The 25,738-nt window shown below is 46.4% G+C and overlaps 1 long non-coding RNA gene across 2 annotated transcripts; it reads right to left on the minus strand.

Annotated features, from left to right (window-relative positions):
• Nucleotides 1–939: 939 nt before the first annotated feature.
• LOC149357055 (uncharacterized) lies at nucleotides 940–17,850 on the minus strand. Of its 2 annotated transcripts, XR_016289864.1 has the most exons (4): nucleotides 17,779–17,850; nucleotides 15,390–15,450; nucleotides 15,163–15,329; nucleotides 940–1,996 (listed from the first exon to the last, which is right to left on the minus strand). It is a non-coding gene; the product is annotated as an uncharacterized LOC149357055 (long non-coding RNA). The 2 variants fall into 2 exon arrangements; XR_016289865.1 differs by lacking the exon at nucleotides 15,390–15,450.
• Between the last annotated feature and the right edge of the window lie 7,888 nt (nucleotides 17,851–25,738).

Genomic DNA, 25,738 nt, shown 5'->3' on the forward strand with positions numbered 1-25,738 from the left:
TACAAAGCAAAATTTAAAGGCGAAATTATACATAGGATACAAGGTACTTATTAGTTTCATGAATGCCGGACATACGGCCAAAACAAAACGTAATGGCAACGAAGGAACAAAAGTACACTGCGACAAAGAAAATCAAAGATAGGAGATAAAGCGATGTGATGTGAGATATCTACGTAGCTGAACCTGGAATGTTTGATGGTTGCCGATGGATGCGATATTGTCAGGAAGATCATTCCAAAGATCGATGGCACGTGGAAGTGCAGATGAATTAAAAGCCAGGGTTCTACCGTGAATGCGTTTTATGCTCTTCTGGTTATGTAGGTCTTCAGTTGGTCTTCAGCACATCGCTGTACCCTCCGAAAATGTACAGCTCTTCGTTGAACACGAAGGCTGAATGTCCTGGCCGATACACAGGGGGAACGCTTTGTACCTCTGGGCGCACCCAGGAAGTGGTGGTCGTTTCAAAATAGTATACACTGTAAAAAATATTTATTGAAAAAAACAGAAATTTTCTGGCAGCTGGCCTGCCAGAAATTTTCTGTTATGCTATGTTTTCGGTTTTTTACTTTTTCTGTCATTTTACAGATCTTTTCTGTTTTCGACTAACAGAGAATTTCTGTTAAGACGATAGAAATTTTCTGTTATTGTATGTTTTCTGTTTTTCCTTTTTTTGTCATTTCACAGGGTTTCTTGTTAACAATTAACAGAAAATGTCTGTGAGGATGACAGAAATTTTTTGTTTACTTTTTTCTGTCATTTCACAGGTTTTTCGATTTGCTGCTAACAGAAAAATTATCTGATGTTCCATTTTCTCTTGCCATATTTTCTGTCATTTAACAGCTTTTTTTCATGACACAGAAATTTTCAGTGAAGCTCCATGTTCTGTCATTTCACACACTTTATTTCTTTCACATCATCTTTTAATGACTGACATAAAAACAGATATACAACATTAGGACTGCTGCCACATTTCAATAGAATAAAATATTTCACCGCTTTTAAACAATCACAAGCAAAGGCAAGTGAGTATTCAAGAATATTGGAAAATATGCAGTGTTAAACAATGCAATCATGGCTGATATTTTACTATACAGTAATATCTTTCAGCATCACTTAACTAAGTTAAACGGTAGAAGGGTGGCCGAAGAAAAAAAGAAACTTACGTTGCCCTGCCTGCACTACAGGCATACAGTAAAAGCATGCAAAATATGCAGTAATGGCAAGTAAAGTAGAAACGAAACCTGTGCCTTTCTGTCATACAGAATGGCATGATTCACTCTGAAATAGTAATACAATACAATGAATACGACACGAAGTAATAATACCTGAACAATGAACACAACCAGTCACTAAACTAATGGCAAGCATACGCAAAAGGAGAGTATTGGAAAAATATGTTTTGCTCATGACTAGTGCTGCATTAAGCAGCAAGATGAAAGCAACAGGACATAAGGCATGCCACGGGCTGTTTGCCTTATCACAGTTTAACTGCAAAACATTTTTTCACTCCAGTTAGTACGTCTTATCTTGAGACTACAATAACTTTAAAATGAAGAAAGTAACACAGACAAGATAGAAAGTAGTGCTACAATTCATACAACCAGCCACTGAAGTGTAACAGCAAGTATAAGCATAAATAAGGCATCTTAAGCAAATTGTGTCTTGCCTGACACTAGTACGAAATGAAGTGAGATAGAAGCAACAGGACATAAAGCGTGCCACAAGCTGTTTGACTTATCAGTGTAACCATATAACATTGATTCTCTATACATAGTACATCCACTCTTGTGACTACTGCATGATAAGTCATGCCACAGGCTGTTTGGTTTATCACAGCGTACACAAAATATTGATTTAAAAAGTTGTCAGATTTCAGAACAGTTAAAAGTCAAAGTCTTGCATGATGAGGGAAGGAACTTTTGAAGAGGGGCAGTGTTGCTTCTTCTTCGAGTGCTCTGCCTTCGTTCCCCGGACAGGATTCACAGCAGCAATGGTCCTGAAACAAGGACAGAACATTGTTACTCCTCGGACAGTGAGCATATCTATATTGCCTTCAAAGAAATAATAAACATTGCAAGAAGACTGCGCCCCTCCTCCTACCCCAAAATTTAATTCCTTTGTAGCCCACATTTCAGTTTCATTGTGTGCACTAATGAATATATCCAGTAGTCTTTAGTACTCAGTACAAAACCAGACTTCAAGCCAAAATAAACCTTTCCTAAATGTTCACTTTAATAAGGTTTTTAACAACCATAGTGTTTTGTTACTTGCGTGAAAGCTGCTCACTGAACTCCAACACTAGTTTTTAAAGGGATGCAAAAACAACTCCATGAAACCTGTTGTTATTGGGAAAAATTCATTCTGTCTGCACTTTCCCAATTTGTTGCACGCCGCGGTGGCTCAGTGCTTATGGTGCTCGGCTGCTGGCCCGAAAGACGTGGGTTTGATACCGGTCGCGGCAGCCGAATTTCGATGAATGCGAAATTCTAGAGGCCCGTGTGCTGTGCAAATTCAGTGCACGTTAAAGAACCCCAGGTGGTTGAAATTTCCGGAGCCCTTCACTACGGTGTCCTTCATGGCGTAAGTCCCTTTGGGACATAAAACCCCCAATACATCGAATCAAACCATTTTGTTGATGTCAGTGTGGCAGCGAAAAAATGCATTTATTGCTGAGAAAACTACATTAGAAATTTTCCGGTCACTAAATTCAAATTCTGATGTATACGCCGAAAAGGACTTCATGACCACATTTTGAAGTTAGTTGCGGGGCTTCTTAGGGCCTTGTTGTCTCCACCCAGAAATCTGACGTGTCAGTAGATTGCAGTCTACTTAGAAAATGAGGCAATGATGACAACACCTGCACTTTGTTTCTTCATTTTATGTAGCTTGTAAAAGCGCCATTTCAGTCTCCTTGCAATCAGACAGTAGCCTCTCGACAAAGGCCAACTTCAGTTTCCATTCAATGTTCCTTCAAAGCGCTCTCTGACACTAGAGTAGCAATGTCTATGTATACATAGGCCGAATCATCAGCATGCCTATTCTGTGTCACCCGAAAGCACAGCCGTAAGCAAAAATCTTTTGACAGGTAATAAGTAAGTTTGCAGCACATATTGACGTGCTTTGTCTTTACAGAGATTCAGATGCATGACGAGGGATATGCACATTTTAGTGAAGCTGGAATTAACAGAACTGAGCAGAGGCTTGTTTGTATTACTAATGCCCAACTAGTGATACGCAAGTCTAAAATGAGGTCTAGTGCTGCAGAGCAAGCTGTTACGTGAATGTGACGTTACCCTCTTAAATCTGCACTCAGCTTCCACTGTCCAAGAATAGTGCAAAGTGCCTGCTGCCCTGAGTGATGAAACTTTTCTGACCACAACCTCAAGCAATAACCCAGCTAAAGACACATGCAGAATGCACACAAAATATTCTCTGTAGGCAGAACCAAAACAAAATTAAGCAATAGCTTCGAATAAAACTTTTCGTTGAGCATTGGAAGTCGCACACATTCAGTGCTGTAGCATTTTCCCCATACGCCGCTAGCACGGCTCACATGCAGGCCTCAACAATGCAAGTACTAACAGCCTTTTTCAGTATCCTGGCTTATGCTCAGTTTGAACTGGGCTGCAAGGAAAAGGTACTTTCACTATCGCGCATAGCAGTCCTCGAGGCTAGTCAACACAGCTGAGCGTATCTGTAGAGCATCCTGGGCTCCTCACTCCTTCCACATATAAATTCCCCCCTACAGATGCACTTTGGAAGAAATATGTGCGGCTTACAGCGCACCCATCAAGAAAGCTTCATGTCAAATGCAGCAATAACAATGCTGTATCTCTCATCAGCAATCCTCACGTAATTGACTGAGGAGCCAGTTTATTGAGGCACACATAGTGAGGTATATGCCACAACAATATGCAATGCTGTATGCATGGGTTATCTTGCATAGTATACAATTCAAGACTGTAGGCTCAAATACCGCAAAAAGGAAGTCTTCCAGTCGACGGCACCAACCAACCATTACGATGTTGTGGTTATTTTGGCTAATTTGTGGTTTATCCTTTCCTTTTGCCAGCTGGTGTGATGGATTAGCAAGTGCATGGGAATTAACAATGAAGTCGTCAGAATCATTCAACACCATAGGGGCATTTGCTGCTGCATTCTTCAGTTGTATCCAGCTATAGTCACAATATGAAGCATTGCCTAACAGTTCACGCTCAAATGAATGCAAATCAAAATACAAAAGAGAAAAAACCCAAACTTCCCATTAGCAGTGAACCTGTCTCCGACAAGTGGGAGCAATGCCAGCCTTAGGGGAGGGTGACCGGTGCAATCGCACAAGACGTCACCAAAATGGGGATGCTGAGTTGCCCTGTGGGTGTTATGCTACATCCTCCCATCCTCTACCCGCCCTCCCTCTGTCCCTTGACCTTCAAAAGAGACATTTCCAGCGCTCTTCAAAATGAGGGAGACAATATGTATGCCTGAAGCATGCCAAAATGAGTGCATAACTCGCTACTGTAGAGGGTTGCAAAGGGTGCATGCACCTTACAGACGCGGCATAGTTTCAGGTGTCGTTTGTTGCGGGCAGGACCATCTAAATGACATTCTTTCCACCTGTAAGCTCTGCTGCGGCAGAAGGGAAAGGGGTAGGGGAGGAGAGTTGTGCTTAGAGAGCTTTGTCAGTTCACTGCTTAGCCCTTGTCCCGTCTCAGTTGTGCAGATTCTTTCCATCTTTGAACTTAATACTGCCTTCAGCACGCCCTGTGCATTACCTAAATCGGAACACATCTGACTGTGTCAAGCTGTATTGCATTTAATGGTGGTAGGAAATAATGTGTGCACCATTTCTCTCCCTTTTGCATGCTCTGCTCTGTGAGAATTTCATTATAGCTAGTTCTTCTTTTAGGCACCCAGTGCTGCAGAGCAGCACTGCTTGATTTTAGGCGTTAATTACAGACCTAAATGTAGACTGGGCTTTTTGCTAATCATCATCTTTGAGACTCACGGGATTTTGGACAGTGAGCCCATAGTTACTCGTTCACGAGAAATACCTGTCTTGGACAAAAAAATGTTTTTAATTCTGAATGGCGAGAAAATGGGCACAGAAAATTTGAATGATTTTGTAGAGAATGGTTGTAGTGCTACTATTGTTGCTATGTGCATAGATGTAGACAAATTTTGTGCAGCGTTCTGGCAACTTAGAAACAGAGATTTGATTTCCTGTGTCTGGCATTATGTCGGCATGGTTTGTTTTTACTTTGAAATTCGTTTACTTCTACCCAATCACCTGTCCTGCCTCTTGCATTGTAGCTATGGACTGTGCAAATGAACTCTCCTAACAAGCTGTCTTGCCTTATGCACAGTTCTAAGCAAGACAATTTATGAAAGAAAAAGAATGCCGAAGTGCTAAAATTGCTGGTGCATTGTGACAGTTATCAAGAAAAAGCAGAGACGATGGAAAAAGCCCTTTTTAAAGTACAGGAACAAGATGAATTATCGTACTAAGGTTAAAACTAACCTGATCTAGCCTGGCTAACTTTGCACGGCCTACTGTTTAACCTGAATAAGTTCAGCTCATGTCGACAATAGCTGTTTCGCCCCACTAAACTTTTGCCCTGTGTATGCAGAAAAGTGGTACGCCAGACCTTCTTCACACCAATCTGCAGCCAAGGCACTGTTATTAGGAACAGAAGGAATCCGTGATGATAAATATAACGCTTGTACCATTTTCTACATATCCAACTGGGAAAAGGTTTCAATTTTCCTGTCACCCAATTTAACGCTATCAAAATTTTGTTATGCTGGCTTTTTTGTAGTCACTATTAAAAGCGGAGCAGGCAACACTAAAACATCAGCTTCATGAGCTAAATAATGGTTTCAAAAGAAGCGGAAATGCCCTGGGAAGGCCAGCATCGTGAAACACAGCGACCCAGAGAAGAGAGATTGCATGAAAAGTGGGACAGGTGGAGTGTGCTCATGGTTCTAGGAAACTAACACACAACTTAAAAATCTGGATACCACTTCTCTGCTGCTTCACGGATATGTACACCAACGTAACACATGTTGACTACGATAACACCAAAGTAAATCTGGCCGGTCCCGTCCGTGACCGAATATTACAACCATTCAAGACATTTTAGTGGTTATTGCAGGGGCAGATTCATGGGTGCAACTGGAAGGGGGGGGGGGATTTGAAGGAGGGGGGTGGGGTGCATTAGAACCATGTATTCCTTGGACATTTTTCATCTAAGAAATGAGGTTCAACATGGCTGTTATTTAATAATTTCCAGTGGGAATCCTTTCCTTTTAATCAATTTCTCCTAGGTGAGCATTACCATATATCCTAAACAAGGTTTCTCAAAGACACCTCAAAAACAAGTCTTCAGTGGACGCTGGATATTTAACTTATTAAGACAGAGTATTCTGTTTGTGCTGCAAGCTCTTTGACAGGGATCCCATGTAATCACCAGCGGCAACTGGATAAAATGACTGGAGGCACATGGCACAGATTCTTAGAAGCCTCGAATATTTGACAAATCACTTCGCACCATATCAAGCTTGCACAGAGGCAAGTCTAAGAATGAAGCATAGCAAATGCACTGACAAGGAGCATGAACTCATCATGGCACAAGCGAAGAAACTCTTCAAGAATGTCTTAGAGCACCTCATCAAGATAAAAAGCATATATGGTATTTCATGGCTGTTCAGACTGGCTTTTTGCAATCTGTCAGGAACCAGGGCAAAAAAAAATGACAACAGACTACACAGAAGGAGGACCACATGGACTGAAGCACTGAATGATCAACTTTTGTACAGTTTCCTGTCAGCACACATGGCAAAAAGTGAAACCATATCAGGAGATACCCCGAAACAATGTGACAAGTGGTTTTTTTAGTCTGAAAAAACAGAGGGAATAAGCCAGTAAGCATCTGCACAGCTGTTTCTAGGACACAGCAGAAAAGCAAAGTTAGTGAAGAATGGCCAACAAGGAACATGGAAGAAACCAGGGTGGAAACAAGTGCACAAGACATGGTCTTGAAAGCTAAAACCAATAAAAGTGATAAAAACGTCACAGGCCAATGAATAGCAGGGCAAAAGGCTAAAAAGATTAAAGTCGCAAAAGTGACAATGAGGTCAAAGACCAAATGTAAAACCAGAAGTGGTGAAGGCAAAAAATAAAAAATACGACTGAACGCCGAGGGTGCACATGGTGAGACAAGTGTTGCATATATAAAAACTGGTATTGCATGACAAATAGGCTGGTACTTTTCCAAATAATGAAACTGAAGGTTTCCTTATGCACTGCTCCTTCATTGCCAGTACCTTGCCCGCTTTTATGATTTCACAAGCCAGTGAGTTCTTGTTCTTCGCTATGAATTCCATTCTTTGAAATTCGGATAAACGTCCTGTTTCCAAATTTTACAGTTCCGACAGTGAATGCCAAGATGGCAGCATTACTCATTATCAGAAAAAGAACTAGCCTACCTGCCATCCAATGCCTGGTTTTAGCTACACAAGACTTGTCTCATCATGTGTATCCTGGGCCTTCAGCAGTATTTTTAAATTTTTTGCCTTCACCACTTGCTCCTGGTTTTACACTTCGTCTTTTCCCTCATTGTCAAATTTTATCACTTTTAACTTTTTAGCTTTTTGGCCTGTTACTTGCTGCCCTCTGAGCTCTTTATCACTTGTAACCTTCAAGAGCATGTCTTATTTTTTCACTTGTTTTCATCGTGGTTTTTGGCATGTTTCTTGTTGGCCATTCTTCGCAACCTTTGGATTCTTGCTGCTTCATAGATGCAGCTGCGCAAATTCTTGCTGGCCCATTCCCTGTCTTTTCCGCCTAAAAAAAATCTCCTTGTCGAATGTTTTTGTCTTATTTTGTTGTTCCGTGATACAAGCTTTCATATCAAATGGACTTTGCCTAGCTTTTTTCGTCGTGTATCCGACAGCTAGGAAGGTGTACAAATAGCTGTCCCCGTTTCTTCTGATATAAAAGTTGGCAGTTCAGCATCCACGTTGCCGCCTTCTGTGCAGCTCTTTGCCCAACAGAAAGTGTTGCTCTAGCTTTTCACTGAAAACATTCTGCGATTACCTGAGCTTCTTGGTTAATATGACAGTCATGAAAGAGCATTTAGGTGTGTGCAAGATGTGGCAGTACACTACTGCAGCAAAACAAATTAGAATAAAATATTTCACGTGATGGTGAAGAATGTGATCAAGCACTTCACAGAAAATGAAATGACTGAAGTGAGTGCTTTTTTGCCTCTGATGCCTCCCTTCTAGCTAGCAATTTCATGAGTACCGAAAAAGAAATGTGTACCACGGTGGCAAAGATACCTTGGTGAAAAGTGCATCATGCTGCGCCATCTAATAAGTATTGTTCTTTTTTCCCCCGTAACGCAAGTGCAAGTGCTTCTGGGGCACTGCAACAGCAACAACTGACTCGCTTGGATAAATCGGGAGCTCACTCTATGCGACTGTTTCTTACCAAATAAGCTCTTTATCGGTCCTTTCATTACTGGGATCTTGTTGCTGCCACTTCTCTTTGAATAACTATACTATTTGTGTTACTTTGATGCCCATTCTATTTATGTCCCTTGGACTGGTTGATTTATTAAAGAAATTTTAATCCGACATATAATATCTATGCATTGCTTATGCCTGCACTTTTAGAAGAGGATCTGAAGGTGTCAGCATTTTCAGTTCATGTAACTAAACCCATCAGTGAAAACCCTCTTTCTATCGTTGATGCCGCGCCGATGATGTATGTTAATGCTGCCGATGATGTGGCTGGTTCGTTCTTCTTACGGAGACTGGTGCAATTGCCCACAAGGTGGGCCCCGGGTCAGAGACGGTGTTGCGAGAATTTAGACAGCGACACTTGATCAAAAGACAAGAGGTTAACTGAAGTTTATATACATACAATATTTACAGCAAGGTGGCATGAAATCAAACATGGAACTGGCTAGCTCGGCATACTTAGCCGAGACTTGGTATTAGCTTAAACCCTAGCCAAGAACGACCTTTCGGGCTACAGTGCCCGGGTTTTAAACACTGCGAGGCGTGGCCCGCAATCAACACTGACCAATCCCGGCAAAACCAGCACTAACCAATCGCGGCTAACTCTTTACATCATTGGCTACCATACTTGTAGCTCGCTCTCTCTAGCTTTGAGAATGTCTGTAACCCTCTCCCTAAAACATATACTGAAAAAGGAGCATCAAGAGTTACTAAAATCAAACCACATTCCCGGAAGCGAGCACAACCCGATTGGTACACGGGATTACATGCCCCGCCCTCAACTTCTGCAGTGTTGTCCAAACTCTCTCCCCTCCTGAAATCAAGCGAAAACAAATACAAGTGCGCCGAGTCGTTCCCACGGCATCGCCTGTTTCTGCAAGCACGTGCGGTCATCGTTTCCAAGTATTGGCAACCCATGGGTTCTCAGCTGCCGCTAAGCTGCTGGCATTCCGTCGCGCGGTTGTCCGTGACATCCTTAAATTTACGACTTGTTTACGTCTTCGAGACCCCTCGGCTCCCCGAAGTGTCGCGGTGTCCCTTTTCCCGCTGCGGGAGCATCCACCAGGACCCCATTAAGCCCTTTTGTTCCCGGCCCTCGCGACCATGCCGCACGCGACCATCACAGACATCACTCCGACAGGCGGGCGCCTCGTCCGGCCGTTCATCAGTTGTTCTTACCAGGCGGCACGGCGGCTCCTACGGGGTAGCTTACATATGGCGCGTCCCTGCCGCCGAATCGCGGGACCACCCCCTTCCCGTCTCCCTTCGTGGAAGCCCCCCGTTGCGTTAGCCGCGCCCTTGACCGCCAGATGTCTCAGTCGTCCCGTGCCGCATTCCTTCCTTTGTTCCCTTTCCGCTGAACTCTGCTGGTAATCGCGGCGAGGTGTTGACACACTAATGGGCTGTTTTCCACACCCCTCCTGTGCGTAGCCTCGAGCTTTACACCATCTTTCAGTGGCAAGCCTCTTTGCTTTTCTACGTTTTAAACCGTACTATCTGCTTGCAAAGTCGGTGGTCCGTGACCTTCGGTGGCATTGTGGTGGCGACTTCCGGTTGCCGCTATTGGTTTGCAGTATCCCTTCAGGCTACAGCCATCTAAGGGCACAGCTTGCGGTAATGTACTGTAAAGCACAATTCTGTTTTTACAATTAGGCTTGCCTCTGAAAAATACCGAAAAAAAATTGCAATATAAAAAGGTAATATAAACAAAAGGAAATAATGAGAGGCTTTGCAAGTATGGGCCTCAGCAAGGGCTCACACAAGGTGCGGTAAGGTCGTCCCTGAGGCAACGTGATGCTGCCAAAATTACCTGGCAATGTTGCAATGTTGCAGGGGTTACACTTACTGAAAGGAGAAAATTAAGAAAGTACGGAGGCTGGGACACATCTTAAGGTGGTACTTGTGAATCACTGAGTATTTTGAGGGACTGTTCTGCTACCGTATATGCCTGTGCACACAGACTGGGAAGCTACTGGCAAAGCGTTGTTTGGTAACTGTCATCACTGATTACTTAGTTAAATATGGGGTCCTTCACTCCATGCAAGGGCACTGGCATGAAATCTACAAACTGCTGGAAATGAAAAGTTGCATGTTATTCAGAGATCTACCCTTGGCCATTGTTTATGAGACATTGGACGCATACCAAGCACACTTCCCTCTTTTCCGCATCTCTGGAGGCATCTGCATATATCATATAGTGTAAAAAGAATTTTTTCCATCTTTTTCTTCTTTAGTCCTTCCCGCAGCACAATGTATCCAGCACAAGCCTAGCTAAACTCTCCGCTTTTCTAATTTCCGCTTTTCTTTCGCTGCAGTGTCTAAAGATACACCTCAAAGACTTCATTCTCACTGAGCGTATGGAGGATGTAGCTGCCGGCCCATGGCTAAATCTCATCCAACATGATAGTGGATGCTGCCAGCCAGTGCACTACTGCTGCGTGTAACACTCTTCTCTGCGAAGCATTTGCAAGTTGCATGCCACATATTGTGACTTGTGAGGAGTTTCAAATGGAAGATTTCCCATTCTTATATCGCCGGCTGTCATTTAGATGAAGTAAAACAAGCCCAGCTCTCCCAAAAAATCCCCGATATATGTCTTCACACCCGGTTGCACGTGCATATATATTAGCACTACCATCGCTCGCACCAGTTCACATATATAAGCAGCAAGCTACGCGGCGTGCACCAGCGGCTTGGTGCTTTCGCACTGGTCTTGTAATCTGTCAGCTCTGATCATAATTTAAGCAAGTTATCACCAGCACTGAAGCGCAGCAGAATGCTTGCTAGATCGAGCACATATGCTCTGCACAGCACGCATATTCCTAGATGCACCTATCCGTATTACATAAGAAACATAATGCTAGCTCTTTTTTATCACCAGATATAATATTGGTTGGTTGGGTTGGTTTATGGTGTTTAACGTCCCAAAGCGACTAAGGCTATGAGAGACGCCGTAGTGGAGGGCTGCGGAAATTTCGACCACCTGGGGTTCTTCAACGTGCACTGACATCGCACAGTACACGGGCCTCTAGAATTTCTCCTCCAAAGAAATTCCAGCCGCCGCGGCCGGGATCGAACCCGCATCTTTCGGGTCAGCAGCCGAGCACCATAACCACTGAGCCACCGCGGCGGCCTGATATAATATTTGTCTAAAATATTTATATTATGCCTCACAGCCATGCAAAAGCAACAGTATGGGGAATTTATTTACAGCGTTGACCTAGGTGACTCGAAGAGATACTCCACCACAATACACAAGAACATTGTGGAGGAGCAACCACAAAGCAGGAAGCATGTACAGACCACTTCTGGGCCAACATTGACATTTCTGAGGGGAATACAAGGAAAGTGCCTGGCTCGCTGCTTGGTCTTTCAGGCGGAAATTTGCACATATTGAGTGGTTCGAGCTTAGCATGAGCCAATGGGCCCTTCTCAGCCAATGCCACACACCACACGTGTATTTGGAGCACTGATCCTGCACACGCACTCAGCTTCGACTGAGGGACAGCGGATCGTCGCAAGTAAACAAACCTTCAAGTTCACATAGCGGACTTCACCGCACAACAGAAAAGCACACATGTGCACCATGCTGCATGGAAATAGCCAGGAATAACTTTGCAGTTCACACACCCTAATCAAACGACATGTGGTGAACGGTGCAACCGGAGAACATGGTGTTTGTCATGCGATCAAGCAGTTCATTGCAAGGAGCTCTCAGATTATGTGCGCCAAACACCAATTGGCCCATTCCGGGCAGTGAGTAAACATTCTTGAGCCCAAGGTATGACTAATCCTCATAGAATTCAAAGGAGAACTATGAGAGTAAATCGAGCAGACTGCCAGGCAAGAATCAAATGGCCGGACTTTGAAAAACACTGTCAGATTTGTCCGATGTATTTGGAAAAAAAATGCTCCGGGTCTACCCAACGTACTAAGGGGAGGAAATGCACCGGGTCCATCCGGCGTACCTTTAGCCACAGCCTCCTCTCGCAGTCAGTAGTGAGAGCACACCATACAAAAATTTCACTGCTCTATTTAATAACCCCATTGTGAGTTATATAGACAAAAGACTTAGCAGATGAATGCAATTCCAAAAAATGCTGGAGCTAAATAATATTATTTTTTGACAGAACTCACAAAATGACTGCTAACGTGAACAAGGAAGCCTCATTGACTTAGTGTGCTCAAAACATTGGCTGCAAAAATGAAGCACTGTGGTTGCAAAGGCTTGTACACTTACACCATGATTCCAGTCATGTTGACTGACATGATAAGTACAAACACCATGCATGACCCGCCACTAAACCAGGGTGTCAAGCAAGCTACTTTCTTTCAGTTCCCTGACTTTTCCATGGTTTCCCCGACTATTTAAGTCAAAATCCTCTGAATACTGAACAGACCGGAAAACACAGTGGCCAATGGTAATGTACAGTATACATGATCTATTCACAGCAAAAAACTATATACTGAAACTTCAAACGCTGCAATCAAAATAGATTTGCTCTTATTTGAGGCAGCTGATTTCTTCTTGACGAAAGTACAGCTTCAATGCGACTTATGAAGCTATCTTTGCTTTTTCTGTTCCATTTCTCTAACACAAATGGTTAACATAACCTTTATTCTTCTGAGCATAAGTTGTCTCCACTAAGTGTGTTCATATTTGAAATTTTTATTTTAAAGTGCAGAGTATTAAAAATTGGCTTAGATTACAAGACAAATGTGTTTCCACATAATACAGCAATGAAAAGCACCAGACATTGGACAAATATTTAAATCCTCATCAATTATCCTATCCGAACACTGATTAAGCACCACAAAATACAAAAACAAAATACAAAATATAGCATACCCTCCAAATAACGCCAGAACCACATCAGCTGCCAGAGCTCAAGATCAAAGAAGCTCCAGCAGCCGTAGTGTAAATGCGATCAAACCATCACAAAGTTCATCGCACAGTTACATGAACACAAGTCCTCATATTTACTAATAGCGAAAGAATGCTGACAATTTCTGCGAAGTACCATCTACGACGTCAAATCCATTAAATCTGGATGGCGACACATTGAAATCTATCCATAAACAATGGATGGTTACATGGCCACAAAAGGGTTACTGGCATTGCATGCACATACGCAGTCTTCAACAAAACCTCTCCCCCAGGTGCTGTGCTGCCCTGGGCAAATATCTTTGACCCCTATGAGCAAGCACTGTGTATAACTTCCACCAAAATAGCCATACACTGCTACACAATCTCAGAAGCAATATAGTACCACCCTCTCCAACCCTTTCATATTAGTGACTGGGCGCCATGCAATGCAGATAGTATAGCCATAATCTGTAAAGAAGTGGTTGAAGATCAACTCCAGAAAAAACAGTTTTATCTGTTTTTCCTTTCTACAGATTTCTTTAGAGCGCTATTTTACCAGCTGCATTAACCAAGCAGCAGCAGCGGCAAAATTTCATTCCATAGCTGATTAGTTGCCTGGGTTCAGCAAACATTTTCTTACTTTTTGAAAATTGCTTTTGAACTTTGTCAGCATTTACGTAAAAAGGTGCTATGATACAGTGGTATACGAGGGGGTACCCAAAAGAAACCGGACTTATTTTTGTTTGAACTTATTTGTTCACATTTTAAGCACAGACCTTCAATCTCCTTCAAAGTATTCCCCACTTGCAATGATACGCTTGTCGAATCTTTCATTCCATTTTTCAAAACATTGTTTAAATTCATCTTTTGTGATGCTTGAGAGTGCCTCCGTCGTTTTTTTCTTCACCTCAGTAACATCAGCGAAACGCTTTCCGTTCACCTATTTTTTCATTCTAGGAAACAAAGAAAGTAGCACGGGGCAAGGTCGGGAGAGTATGAGGGTTGAGGAATAGGAGTCATGCCATTTTTGGTCCAAAATTGTCGTAGAGACGGAACTGTGTGAGCAGGGGCATTGCCATGATGGAAAAACCAGTCACCCGACCGCCACAAATCTGGCCGCTTCCACCGCACACTGTTGCCCAGTCTTCTCAAAACATCCAAGTAGAAAGCCTGGCTAACTGTCTGACCCTGCGGAACAAATTCTCAATGGACGACTCCTCTCACGTCGTCGAAAAAACAAATCAGCATTGTTTTGAGGTTTGGTTTCACCTGACGAGCTTTCTTGAGGCGAGGTGAATTTGAAGTTTTCCATTGGCATGATTGTTGCTTTGATTCAGGATTCGATTCAGGAACACTTGAGTTGTCCCCATAGCATCGTCCTTGTACGTCTTCCTTAATATTTCAAGAGTTTCCATTCAACTTTTTCCGGGCAAAAATCAAAATTTCACCGGCGCACGCTGTTCACGAAAATCAGCCATTGCAAAAACGACGTTCACACAAAACAGTCGTCACTCTAAAACTCTGCCTAAACTAGTCTGACCTCCTTCAACGATGGCACTCTGCTTACTGACTCTGGAATGTTCGTTCTATGCGCTCCTAGTGGCAAAACGCGGTACCACAGAAGCTTTGCCGATCAAAAAATTTAGTCCGGTTTCTTTTGGGTACCCCCTCGTATACCTATAAATTTGATCATCACTGCGTATTTGAGAAGTGACAAAACCAAAACAAGAAAGGTCATCACAACTCAGTTAACAAGTGAGATCAGTACTTACCGCTGTGTGAACTCCAAGCAGAGGCTTGTTTCCTTGGGGTACACAACATTGAAAGCAAAGTGCACCATAAAACATGAGCTTGAAAGCCTGGCATGGGTTGGCTGCGTGCATCACCAGCAGGGTGTCGATGCATATGGTGAAGCTCTTTGCAGTAAGGAAACTGCCTCCTGCACAAAAGTTTCAAATCAGGAATGCTCGGCCGAGTGTGGAACCACAGAGAATTATACCTTTTGCAATGATGAAAGGAGAACATGGCATGTCCCCGATGTCGTCATCACTGGCAGATTCCTGGCATAAGAGGGAGTTAAATGCGTATAAGAATTGTCTACTAAAGTAGCACCATGTGAAATCTGCAACTTTAAACCAGTTACAAATAAGCATGTAGCAGAGCATAAAGATAAATAAGTCATTTCTGCACTTGCACAGACTCTTAGTTTTCCCAACAATGCATGGTGAAATGCTTTGGATTGCATACAAGTAAGTGTCAACCACATATAAAGGCCCTAAAAATCAGCATAGGCATTTACACGTGCTGGATTGTCTACAATACATAAACACCATCATTTTAGTCAAATACAGCCCAATAACACAGTGTAAATGCCTCTCAACAGCAAAAGAGGCTCTCCATCGAGTGGTGTCAAGAGACTGTCCTAGCACTGCAGTTAATCCGGCCGACCGGTAGTGAATAACCTTGCACCTGCCAGCCCCCTCAAATGTCACACTACTAGGTCACAGGGGAATTATTTAACATAAGTAGAGCGCAGCTTGCGTTTTATCTCAAGCAACCGAGCAAACTGTTTGTAAATGACTATGTTTTAAGTAGCATAGTACGAGGTACTAAGGTGCGCAGTCGTCGTGATCGGCGCAGTGCTGCGGAAAGTTCGAGCTCGCGTAGGAATGCTGAATGGTGTACTGTTATCTCGAAGCGCCCATTTAGCGAGTACACCAACTATTTACTATAGAAGCACCAGAAAAACGCAAGCAGCAGATATCGTATTCAACAGCCACAGAGCCCAAGCAGACACGCGCGGCACGGTTGTGGGCGGGCGGATGTATGGATGGATGGATGGTAGTGGCTTAACCCTTCGTATCGGGCGGTGGCTCGCGCCTCCAGCCTAGGATTCCACCCCCCCCCCCTTTTTTTAATTTGTATTTTAATATGCATAATTTGGCCATCTTTCATAAAGTTACTCCTCCCTTGACCTATTCCACAGGCTGGCCGAAGCGATTCGATTGACATTGGAGGAGACGGACTGAGCTCGCGTGTCGAAGGCGCTCAAAAATCTCGAATGTCGGCTCCAATGACATCAGTGCCATTGAAAAACTTCCCTGTGACAGCGCAAGTACGGCATTTGAAACGCCTGTGTAGAAACTTTTCAGCCTGCGTTGACCCGTGCAACGCTATTTCGGCCCAAAGGTAAGATCAGTTAAATCTTACAAAATGAACACAATTACTGCATTACTTGTACCGGCATGAATAAACGTCAATAAAAATAAAAATACACAACGTACACTTATGATCCTTTCTTGGACGAGAAACGAATTTGAAAATCCCGCGCTCTTTGACGTCCTCCTCCGCTAACCAATCGCGTACTTCCCTGGCCTAAAATTTCCCGCGCTTACTCACTCGGTTCTTTTAGGAGTGCATATCTCCAGACAAAGCAAAATTTGTGCATTTTCCCGCAAACTATCGCACTCTTCCGTGTTTCTCGCTTCTGTTTCTCTCTCTTCCGCGCGCTGTGCACCTTTTGTGAGAGACAGTAAAGCAGCAGTGACGCATCGGCGGTGAAGCGGCTGTGGTGGGCACGCTCAATGTCCGCCGGCGATTTATCGGCAATTTCCTAGCTGGCGTCCCAGAACCCTCCTCGCAGCGCCGCCCCTCCTGTTTTTCTCCCTTCTCCTCTTTTTTCTTTCACGGCTGTTGCGCTCTTTGGTCTATTCCTCCGCGCACCGCCGCCGCGAATCTGCGCGTTTTCTGGACTACGCGGTCTGTGTTCTTTAATATTTTTCATGTTTTAAAGTTCGGCTCGCGATTTTCGCGTTGCCCTTCGAGCCATTTGTGTGGCCGGCACGTTCCTCGCGCAAAGAAGGCGACTGCGCACGTACTTAAAATGGCGTTAAAGGGCGATTCACACGACGGTCCGTTCGCCCGCGGCCCGCGCACTACCTGGTCTCCTTCCGTGATATTCTCTCGTATTACCGAGACAAACGAAGGGAATACGCACCCCCCGCTCCGTCCCTCACCATAGCGCAGGCTGCACATTAGCGACAACTACAAACCCGGACGCGTATTTCCTGCGAATCTGCGCGTCTTCTGGACCAGCCGCGGTCCAGAAGACGCGCAGATTCGCGGCGGTGGTGCGAGGAGGCAGACTAGCCGGAGGAATAGACCGAAGAGCGCAACAGCAGTGAAAGAAAAAAAGAGGAAAAGGGAGAAAAACAGGAGGGGAGCGGAGGAGGAGGGGCGGCGCTGCGAGGAGGGTTCTGGGACGCCAGTGAGGAAATTGCCGATTTATCTTCACTGCCCTGTTCAACAGCAGTACAAGCCCGCAACAATACTCCCAAAAGACGACAAAAAGCGTATCATTCATGCCGGTAAAAATGTACACCACTTACCTTGTGTGCGAACGGTCTGATCGGTGAAAATCACGGACACAGCACGCCGGTATTATCCTAGCTCCCGGCTCACGTCCATGCCGTCCTCCATGATGCCGTCAATCGATGAATGCAGGATCGCAGCAAATAGCACTGCTTCTCGTTCTGCGCGCTAATATTGCGCGTAAAAACTTTTTGACGCTTAAAATATGTAACGTGATTGATGAAAAGTAGCAAAGGTTTTTCGGATCACTTTTTTGTGTAACGGCGGTGCTTACGTCACTAACTTTCGGTGAAATGGGCGTGTTGCGGCTCCAAAAACAGAAAATTACTTTCTTTTGCGTGAACGTGTTTCTGTTAAGGGCGCAAAACAGATATTCTCTGTATGACAACAGAAAATTTCCGTAAAAATGCCTGTCATTTCACACACATTTCTTACAGTGTAGGATGAGGGAAGGGTCTGCTGGGCTTCCGCCGAACACATACATGCGGGTCTCGATGGCAGACGCAGGTTGGCAGGCACGTCGATCCGGAGCCTCTCCGCTGGTGGGGACACGATGCCACTCCAGGGTATCCAAGCCAAGGACCCTCATATATGGCGAAGGATCCCAGTCACTGAAGATATACTTGCGGTGACCCAGTACACAAGCTGTGCTGCCGTACATCGATGAGGGCACCTCACCGGACACCTCCAGACGGCTGCATGTCATTGTGTTTGGGTAGAAGCGATAAAGAACACTTGGAAATGGCCAGGTGGGCGGGCCGCCCCACAGATACGCGCAGTGGCCGTGCGCTACAACTGTGTGGCGGGAAATGTTAATCGCCCCGCCGTCGGGAACCTGCGTCTGCACCATATCCCACCGGCGCGACGCGGGGTCGAAGATGAAGACGGGGAGCAAGTTCCATGCCGCGTGGTAACTGTTGAACGAGTAGACCTTGCCGTTGATGTGTACAGCCCTGTGGGTGACATGCTCTGGAACACCGTTTAGCCGCACTGTCCACATCCTGCAGAGAGACGTGCTTCTATAAGAAACAAGGGCCGGTCATTCCACCGATGGTGGCGGCATCATGCGGCTTTTTTCTGAAGCAGCGATATGGTGATCGGTATTCGCGGGGTGTGCGGACTTATAGTCGGATACAATTTAAGTCTGCAGAGAAGCTCCGCCCACATTCAGCCTCGGCGTATAGAATTCCTCCACGATGAAAAAGTAGTCCGCTGCTTAAACAATTCTTGTTACCTAAACAAGAAGCTTATCACAAGAAAAAAATTATGAGCTCTATAATTTTGATACATGGATTGTTGGATATAGTCAAACATTAAAAAAATTGATTTCGTTTACTATTGCGATTGGCCAGAAGAGTAATACAAGACGCCGTGGACCGCGGCCCAGTGTTAGAAACTCCTGTTTTTTTATTTTATGATACTCAACGAATGAATGTTCAAAATCGAACATGTACTGTTGCTGTAACCAAGATTAAAAGCGCTATAAGCGGCGCATAAGTGGCCAATAGAGCTCTTCCGAATTACGGGTTTGTTTTCAGAGCGAATTACCTTCTTGACGCCGCGAGATACGTTTATAACGCTTTCCAATCGAGCATTTCGGTTAGTTGATCGGCCATGCCAGTAACATTGATAGGGACTGAATATCTTGCAGCCTTAAATAGAAACGTGAAATATATATTGCCTAAAACCTGAGGTACGTTTTTTCTTTCGTTTCGTGCGTGTTTGTCGCCGTCTTATCGTCTAACAGGTGTTTGGTATAGATGTCATGCAGCGGTGGTCTATTCACATTGCGAGTAACAATCACTTTGTTCATCCCCTCCGTGAAGGTGAAAATGTGGCGTGAATCGTTGGCACTTCACATTTTCATTTCCTGTTGTGGCAAAAAATTCCTGAGCGGGTGAATACCTGCAGTTGTTTCTGGTGAAATCGAAGGCCGCTAGGGGGCCGTGTAGTAAAGACGCGCCCCACATCGGCTCCGCAAAAGTCTGCATCACGGCTTTCCCGCTGCGATCAACCCAGCACAGGCAACGGACGCAGCTCGACGCCTTCCCGGTCATCGTCTAGAACCAGACAGAATGGCAGCAACAACTCTTCGCGTCTCACCAGGGCAGACCGCGTTTCTGGGAAAGCCATCCGTCAATCCCCACCACACCAGTCCTCCCAGGCAGATCCGAGAGACCAGGAACTCAAGGCCTTGCATGACGAGGTAAGCTGCCTTTCCTCCCTCCTAATTACCCCCGCCGCCTCCATGCCCCCTCAACCCGCACCCCCTGTCATTAACCCGACCACATCATCTACAGACACTTCGAGCACCCCTCCTGCAAAGAAGCAGCGCACCTCAGACGCCACACCCCCTTCCGTTCCCCCAGAAATAGACGGTAAATTAGCATCACTCGAGGCCAAATTTGACCACAAACTAAAAGAGCCCGCCTCGAGGCCAGATTCAGTCACCTTGCCGCCACCCTCACCGAAAAACTAGAGCAGCGTATGGACACTATGCTTACCAAGATGATGGAGCTCTTGGAACATAACCTTACCCATCGCTTCACCCAACTTCAAACCCCCCCACTCCCCCCATGCTACCTCCGCAAGCACAAACCACCTTTCCTGAGCCACACATACCAATTGACACCCGTCTTACTACCATTGACAATACCGTCTTACTACCATTGACTCCAACATTGACAATAACGTAACCGAAATTTGCACAGATTCCCAGGCCGCGTACCGCCACTACCTAAAGGGCGTGGCGACGCCGGCAACACATCGTATTCTTGCCACAGTCACCTCTCTCGAGCGAACGGTTACTCTGTCGTGGGTCCCTGGGCATGCCTCGATCCCCGGTAATGAGCGCGTTCATGCGCTGGATCGAGAACTCTCCTCCCGGACCCCGGATGTTCAGGCACCCAACCCTGCGAAAGAGGCTACATCGGTCCTGTATACATATCATCAAATTACAACATTCTACAAGCTCAGCCGCATGACACTGCCACCACCCCACAGTACCTTGTGGTGGTGGTGGTGAGAAACATTTATGGCAAATTAAGTTTTTTACCGAAAGGTGATTGGGGTAGGACCATATTGGCCCTTTCCCCTTACAATACTGGGTGGAGCCCCTATTCCGGTGCCCCATTGGCAAGCAACGCCGCCCGCGTCCGTTGAACCAAAGCCTTTTGGCTCTTTAGGTCTTGACAGCCGAGCAGGGCCGCCTCCCAGTCCGCTCTGGTGGGGTTGGGGTTGGGGGGGATAGATGGGTTTTATTCACACGCCCAAATCATGTGGATGGTGTCAGCGGCCTCCCCACAGAACTGGCACGCGCCATCAAAGGATGTATTGAAATGTTTAAGCACCGCCGGGCAGAGTACAGTGTTGGTAAGAATTTTGATGAGGAGGCGCTCGTCAGCGCGATCCAGACCCTTACAAGGGGCCGGGTAGCGCCGGTGGTCCTCCTTGTAGTAATCGGTGATTTGTTTGAATGTAAGGGCCAGAGTGTCTGATTGGGAGTACCTTTCCAAGGACAGGGAGATAGCCCGGGGAGAGAGTGCGCGGGCGGCCTGATCGGCCTGGTCGTTTCCCTGGAGTCCCTGGTGACCGGGGGCCCAAATCAGGTTGCGTGGAGTTGGATCTTCGCATCGACAGCTATATTCCAGTATGCGCCAGGCAAGCGGAGGACCCCAGCCCAACTCGTAGTTCCGACAGGCCCCTAGCGAGTCGGTGATGTGTTTTGACTTGGGATTCGTGAGAGCCATAGCAATGGCAATATCCTCCGCGTGTGTTGCGTTGTAGGCTTTGAAAGTGAGCCCGTTAACTGTATTTTTGTTGTGTACAACTGCGGCCGTGTACCACCCCCCGTGGTGTGGGCCGGCAACGTCCACGTAATACACGTGTTCCTGGTTACCATAGTATCGCGCCAACGCTTCCGCGCGCGCCTGGCGACAACCGCTATGGTCTTCTCTGGACATGTTGCGGGGAAGGGGTCGGACCCGGAGGGCGCGTCTCCAGGGTTCTGGCACTCTCTCCCTTTCCTCAATGTGGTAGTCATGTTTGATGTGTAGCCGGTCCAAGAGGCGGCGACCGGACGTGGTCTGTGGAAGACGCGTGTATTGGTTCACTAAGTGGGCTTCTCGAAGCTCCTGAGATGTGTTCACCACGCCCAAGGCCAGAAGCCTCTGGTTGGACGTGGTGACCGGGAGATCGAGAGCCCGCTTGATGACTTTCCGCAGGATCACCTCCAGTTGGTCATCATCGTGTTTGCGCAGGTGCAAGTAGGGAGTTGAGTAGAGGATTCTACTCGTTACGAAAGCATGGGCAAGCCGCAGTGCATCATTGCTTCGTAATCCGCCCCGCTTGTTGGAGACCCGGCGGACCATGCGGCCCACCTGGTCTCCTAGCGTGCGAAGTTTGGCTAGGGTGGTGTCGACTCTGCGTTGGTGGTGTATGAAGAGGCCAAGGACGCGGAGCTCCTTGGCCTCCCGGATCGGTCCCGAGGGAAGACTGATGAGAAGCGGTGTTGTGTCCCGAGGGGAGGGACGTAAGTGCACAAATTCTGATTTAGCTGGGGCGCACTGGAGTCCGCAGTAGGCCGCGTAGTCGTCGACTAGGGTCGCCGCTGCTTGCAGGCAGGACTCCATGTGGCCCAGGTTACCTTGCGTGGCCCAGAATGTAATGTCATCCGCATAAAGAGCGTGATGTATCCCGGGCAGAGAAGAATATTTGGAGGGAAGACGAAGCATTGCCAAATTGAAGAGCAGCGGAGACAGGACCGCGCCTTGAGGTGTTCCTCTCGAGCCGATGGTGTATGGCCCGTGTTCCGCATCTTGTATGCGTATATAGGCATGACGGTCTGTAAGAAATTGTCTTATGTAATGGAATGTTTTGTGGCCACAGTTGGTGTTACTGAGGTGGTCCAGGATTACTTACCTTGTCGCTCTCATCCAGCGCCACATGGCGACAATTACAGACAGGCTGTTTTATATCCCCCCACCGTCTCTCATGGCACCCCACCTTTCCTCCTGATTGTAGCACCTGTGGAGTGCCCAGATCCACACTTTTCCACTACCTTTGGGAATGTCCTTCCCCAAAGGTCCTGGGAGGCTGCTTTATGGACCGCTCAGCCCGCCGGCCAGAAATGGGTGGTGGATCGCGCTTTACGTGAAGCGAAAGCCCGTGGACTCCTATACCAGTAGGGGACCACCCTGGAAGATTTTTTTTTGTGTAATAAAGTTGTTTCCATCCACCCATCCTGCTGAGTAGCCGAGCACGCCAACCTCTGAGCCACCGCGGCGGTAACTACCGGTTGTGGAAAACGTGTTATGAGCGGAGCGCCGCAGGTGGAACTTGTTGAAGAGGCGATCTGCAAGGCACAGCGTGAAAGTGTGTTGCAGTTTAACACGAGACGTGATCGGTTGCGGCGATAGCATCGCGCCCTCGTGCAGTGGCCAGCGAAGCTGACCTGTTTGCTCAGCCACGGGTTTGAAACGCCGTTGTGGCAATATTAATATCTTGAACTCATGCGCGCTAACGGTGTCCGATAAATTACGTTGGTTTTAACCTTACGGTACTGTGTGAATTGAGAATGGAATAGACGCTTCATTTGCAAACACCGCTCGCCTTTTTATTTAGAACTACCGGGCATAATTTCTTTAGTTATTGAGCCGCACAAACAAGAACATTAGCACTGCTTCTGAATGCCTTCTATCGACTTAAAGGCCCCGGTGTCCTCGTCGGCGTTGTGAGCGAGAAATCATGAACATGGCTCTGGCAGGTGGTTCCCAGAGAGCAACCTAGGAGGCGGACGGGCCGCCTTGGTCACGTGTCCTTGTTGTGTCATCACAACCTTCCCACCGGATAGGGATAAAACTGCCCACCGTGGCAGTTAAATAAATTATTGGCCGCTCGGGCAGGGGAACCTGGGTCCCACAAGGCCCATCGCTTAACCACTGCACCAGTGCGACTGGAGGGGTATGAGGACTCCCAAGGATCTATCAGTGTAAAATAGTGAATGGACTGCATATACGGGAATTAACCCATCATGCTATCGCGTCGTACTCTTAATGCGCAGTTTAAGTGTCCCCTCCAATTTTAATTTTTTTTTTTACGCGACCGGATTAAAAGCCCCGTTCGGCCGGAAACCCATCGTCAGCATCGTTGACACTGGAAAATCCTGATTGGTCGAGAAGGTAGGGGAGTAGGAAAGTTATTTTGCTTATATTAAAAAGCAAATGGGGTCAGTCGGAATCGAAACCTCCACTGAGCAACCTGCGATACGTTCGATAAATGAGGCCTTGTAGGAGTATCTCCCACCGCACAGCAGGAAAATTACACGAGAGGGCCACATAGCTAATGAGGGTCAATAATTATAGGCACTAAATAATGTGGACGACGATGTGCAATAAAACAGTTTATGATTTCAACAAGTGTGTCGGTGTCTGCAAAACAGTGCGCCAGGGGACACCCTAGAGACCGTACGGACACTTTAACGCTATCACTTCGTACTATTAAGGTGAACTGAAGTTTGCCAGTTTTTTTCCTGTCAAGTAACAATCCTTAATCATGCCGAATATGCAATGCTAGATTAAAACTAAAGGAGCAGTTACCACCAGTAACGTGAATTGCAGTGAGGCATTCGCTAGCACGCAGATCAGAGGACTCGCGACAACGTAACTCTGTCCTGATACTGGGACCAGTGCCATGGTTATACGCGCCCTGGGCACATGCGCGTAATATGAGGGCTCCGCCGTGCCCCTGAGGCCTGGAACGGTCCAAACTCGCTTGCATAATAAAGTTTTCCATCCATCATGGGGGCGCAAGCATTTGGACGTGCGGATTTGAGGGGTCCTATCGCATAGCGCGTTTGAGGTCGGCTTTCCTTTTGCGTTGACCCCTTTTCCAACGGCCGCATGTTAGCTGGCTTTGGCCTCCCTCTGATTTCAAGTGGCCCAAGCCCGAACCTGCCTCCTGCATCCATCCACGGATGCCCAATGCTGATGTCAGCATTTCTTTGTGACCTCAGCTGCCCGTCTACGCAGGTCTTCTTAGACTCCGGGCTCGTTTTTGCAATCTTACGAGCGCCGCAAATCTTGTGTGTGCGCAGGGCCTACAGGTCCGTGGCTTCTGAAACAACCACACAATGCCTTTGCTACTCAAGAGGTTCAATATTACTATCTCTTCACGCCATCACACCGAACGATGCATTAGGCTGTAGCGACGAAAAATGTGTCTCGGTGTCACACACGCATGCGCCACCCAATGCGTAGCGTCCTCGCTGCTCTCCTCGTGTCCCCTCTCTCCCTGCGCAACCCTTCTCACACGCTTTCCCTCTCCCTTCTTCGCGTAAGCCCAGGAACAGTTGTTATATCGTCATGACAGCAAAGGGTGCGTTAGAAGCTTTCTCACTAAAATCAACACAGGCTTGCAGAAAAAAAAATAAAAACGCCTACCATACCTGTTCTTACCCACTGCTTGCTCTTCAGCAGGGAGGAAAAACTAACGCTCGGTATCATTTCTGAGAAGATTGGTTACCACTGCACGATGTGGAACATGCTGCTGAACGGCGTTCCAGAACTCGTCAACGACATGCTGTCGCCATCAAAGGAAAGGTTTACTCGTTCCACCCGTTCTACAACTACCACGATGACAGCGATGAAATCTTAGGCATCCGCTTAGGCGTATACATCTTCCACCCTGCAACGTGCAGGAGGTGTGCGCCGCTGTCTGGGCTGCACCCCGAAGGCGAGCCCATTAGCTTTAGCGACCACAGCGTTGTCGCCTACGGTGACTGTGCCTACATGTGGGGGAGCTCCTCGGACATAAGGTCACGGATTGGCGGCATATACCGGTTGTATACCCTCGTTATGACATGGAGCCGCTCGGAAATATGCGGCCAAATGGGGGCACTGAGCATATGCTTGTGTGCTGCGTCAACGGATGTACATCTTTGATTTCTTGGACCCGGAATCCTCACACCGTGTATATAAT

The sequence above is a fragment of the Amblyomma mixtum genome, chromosome 3, assembly GCF_055824585.1.
Source record: "Amblyomma mixtum isolate Tamu chromosome 3, ASM5582458v1, whole genome shotgun sequence".
In the NCBI taxonomy this organism is placed as follows: domain Eukaryota; kingdom Metazoa; phylum Arthropoda; class Arachnida; order Ixodida; family Ixodidae; genus Amblyomma; species Amblyomma mixtum.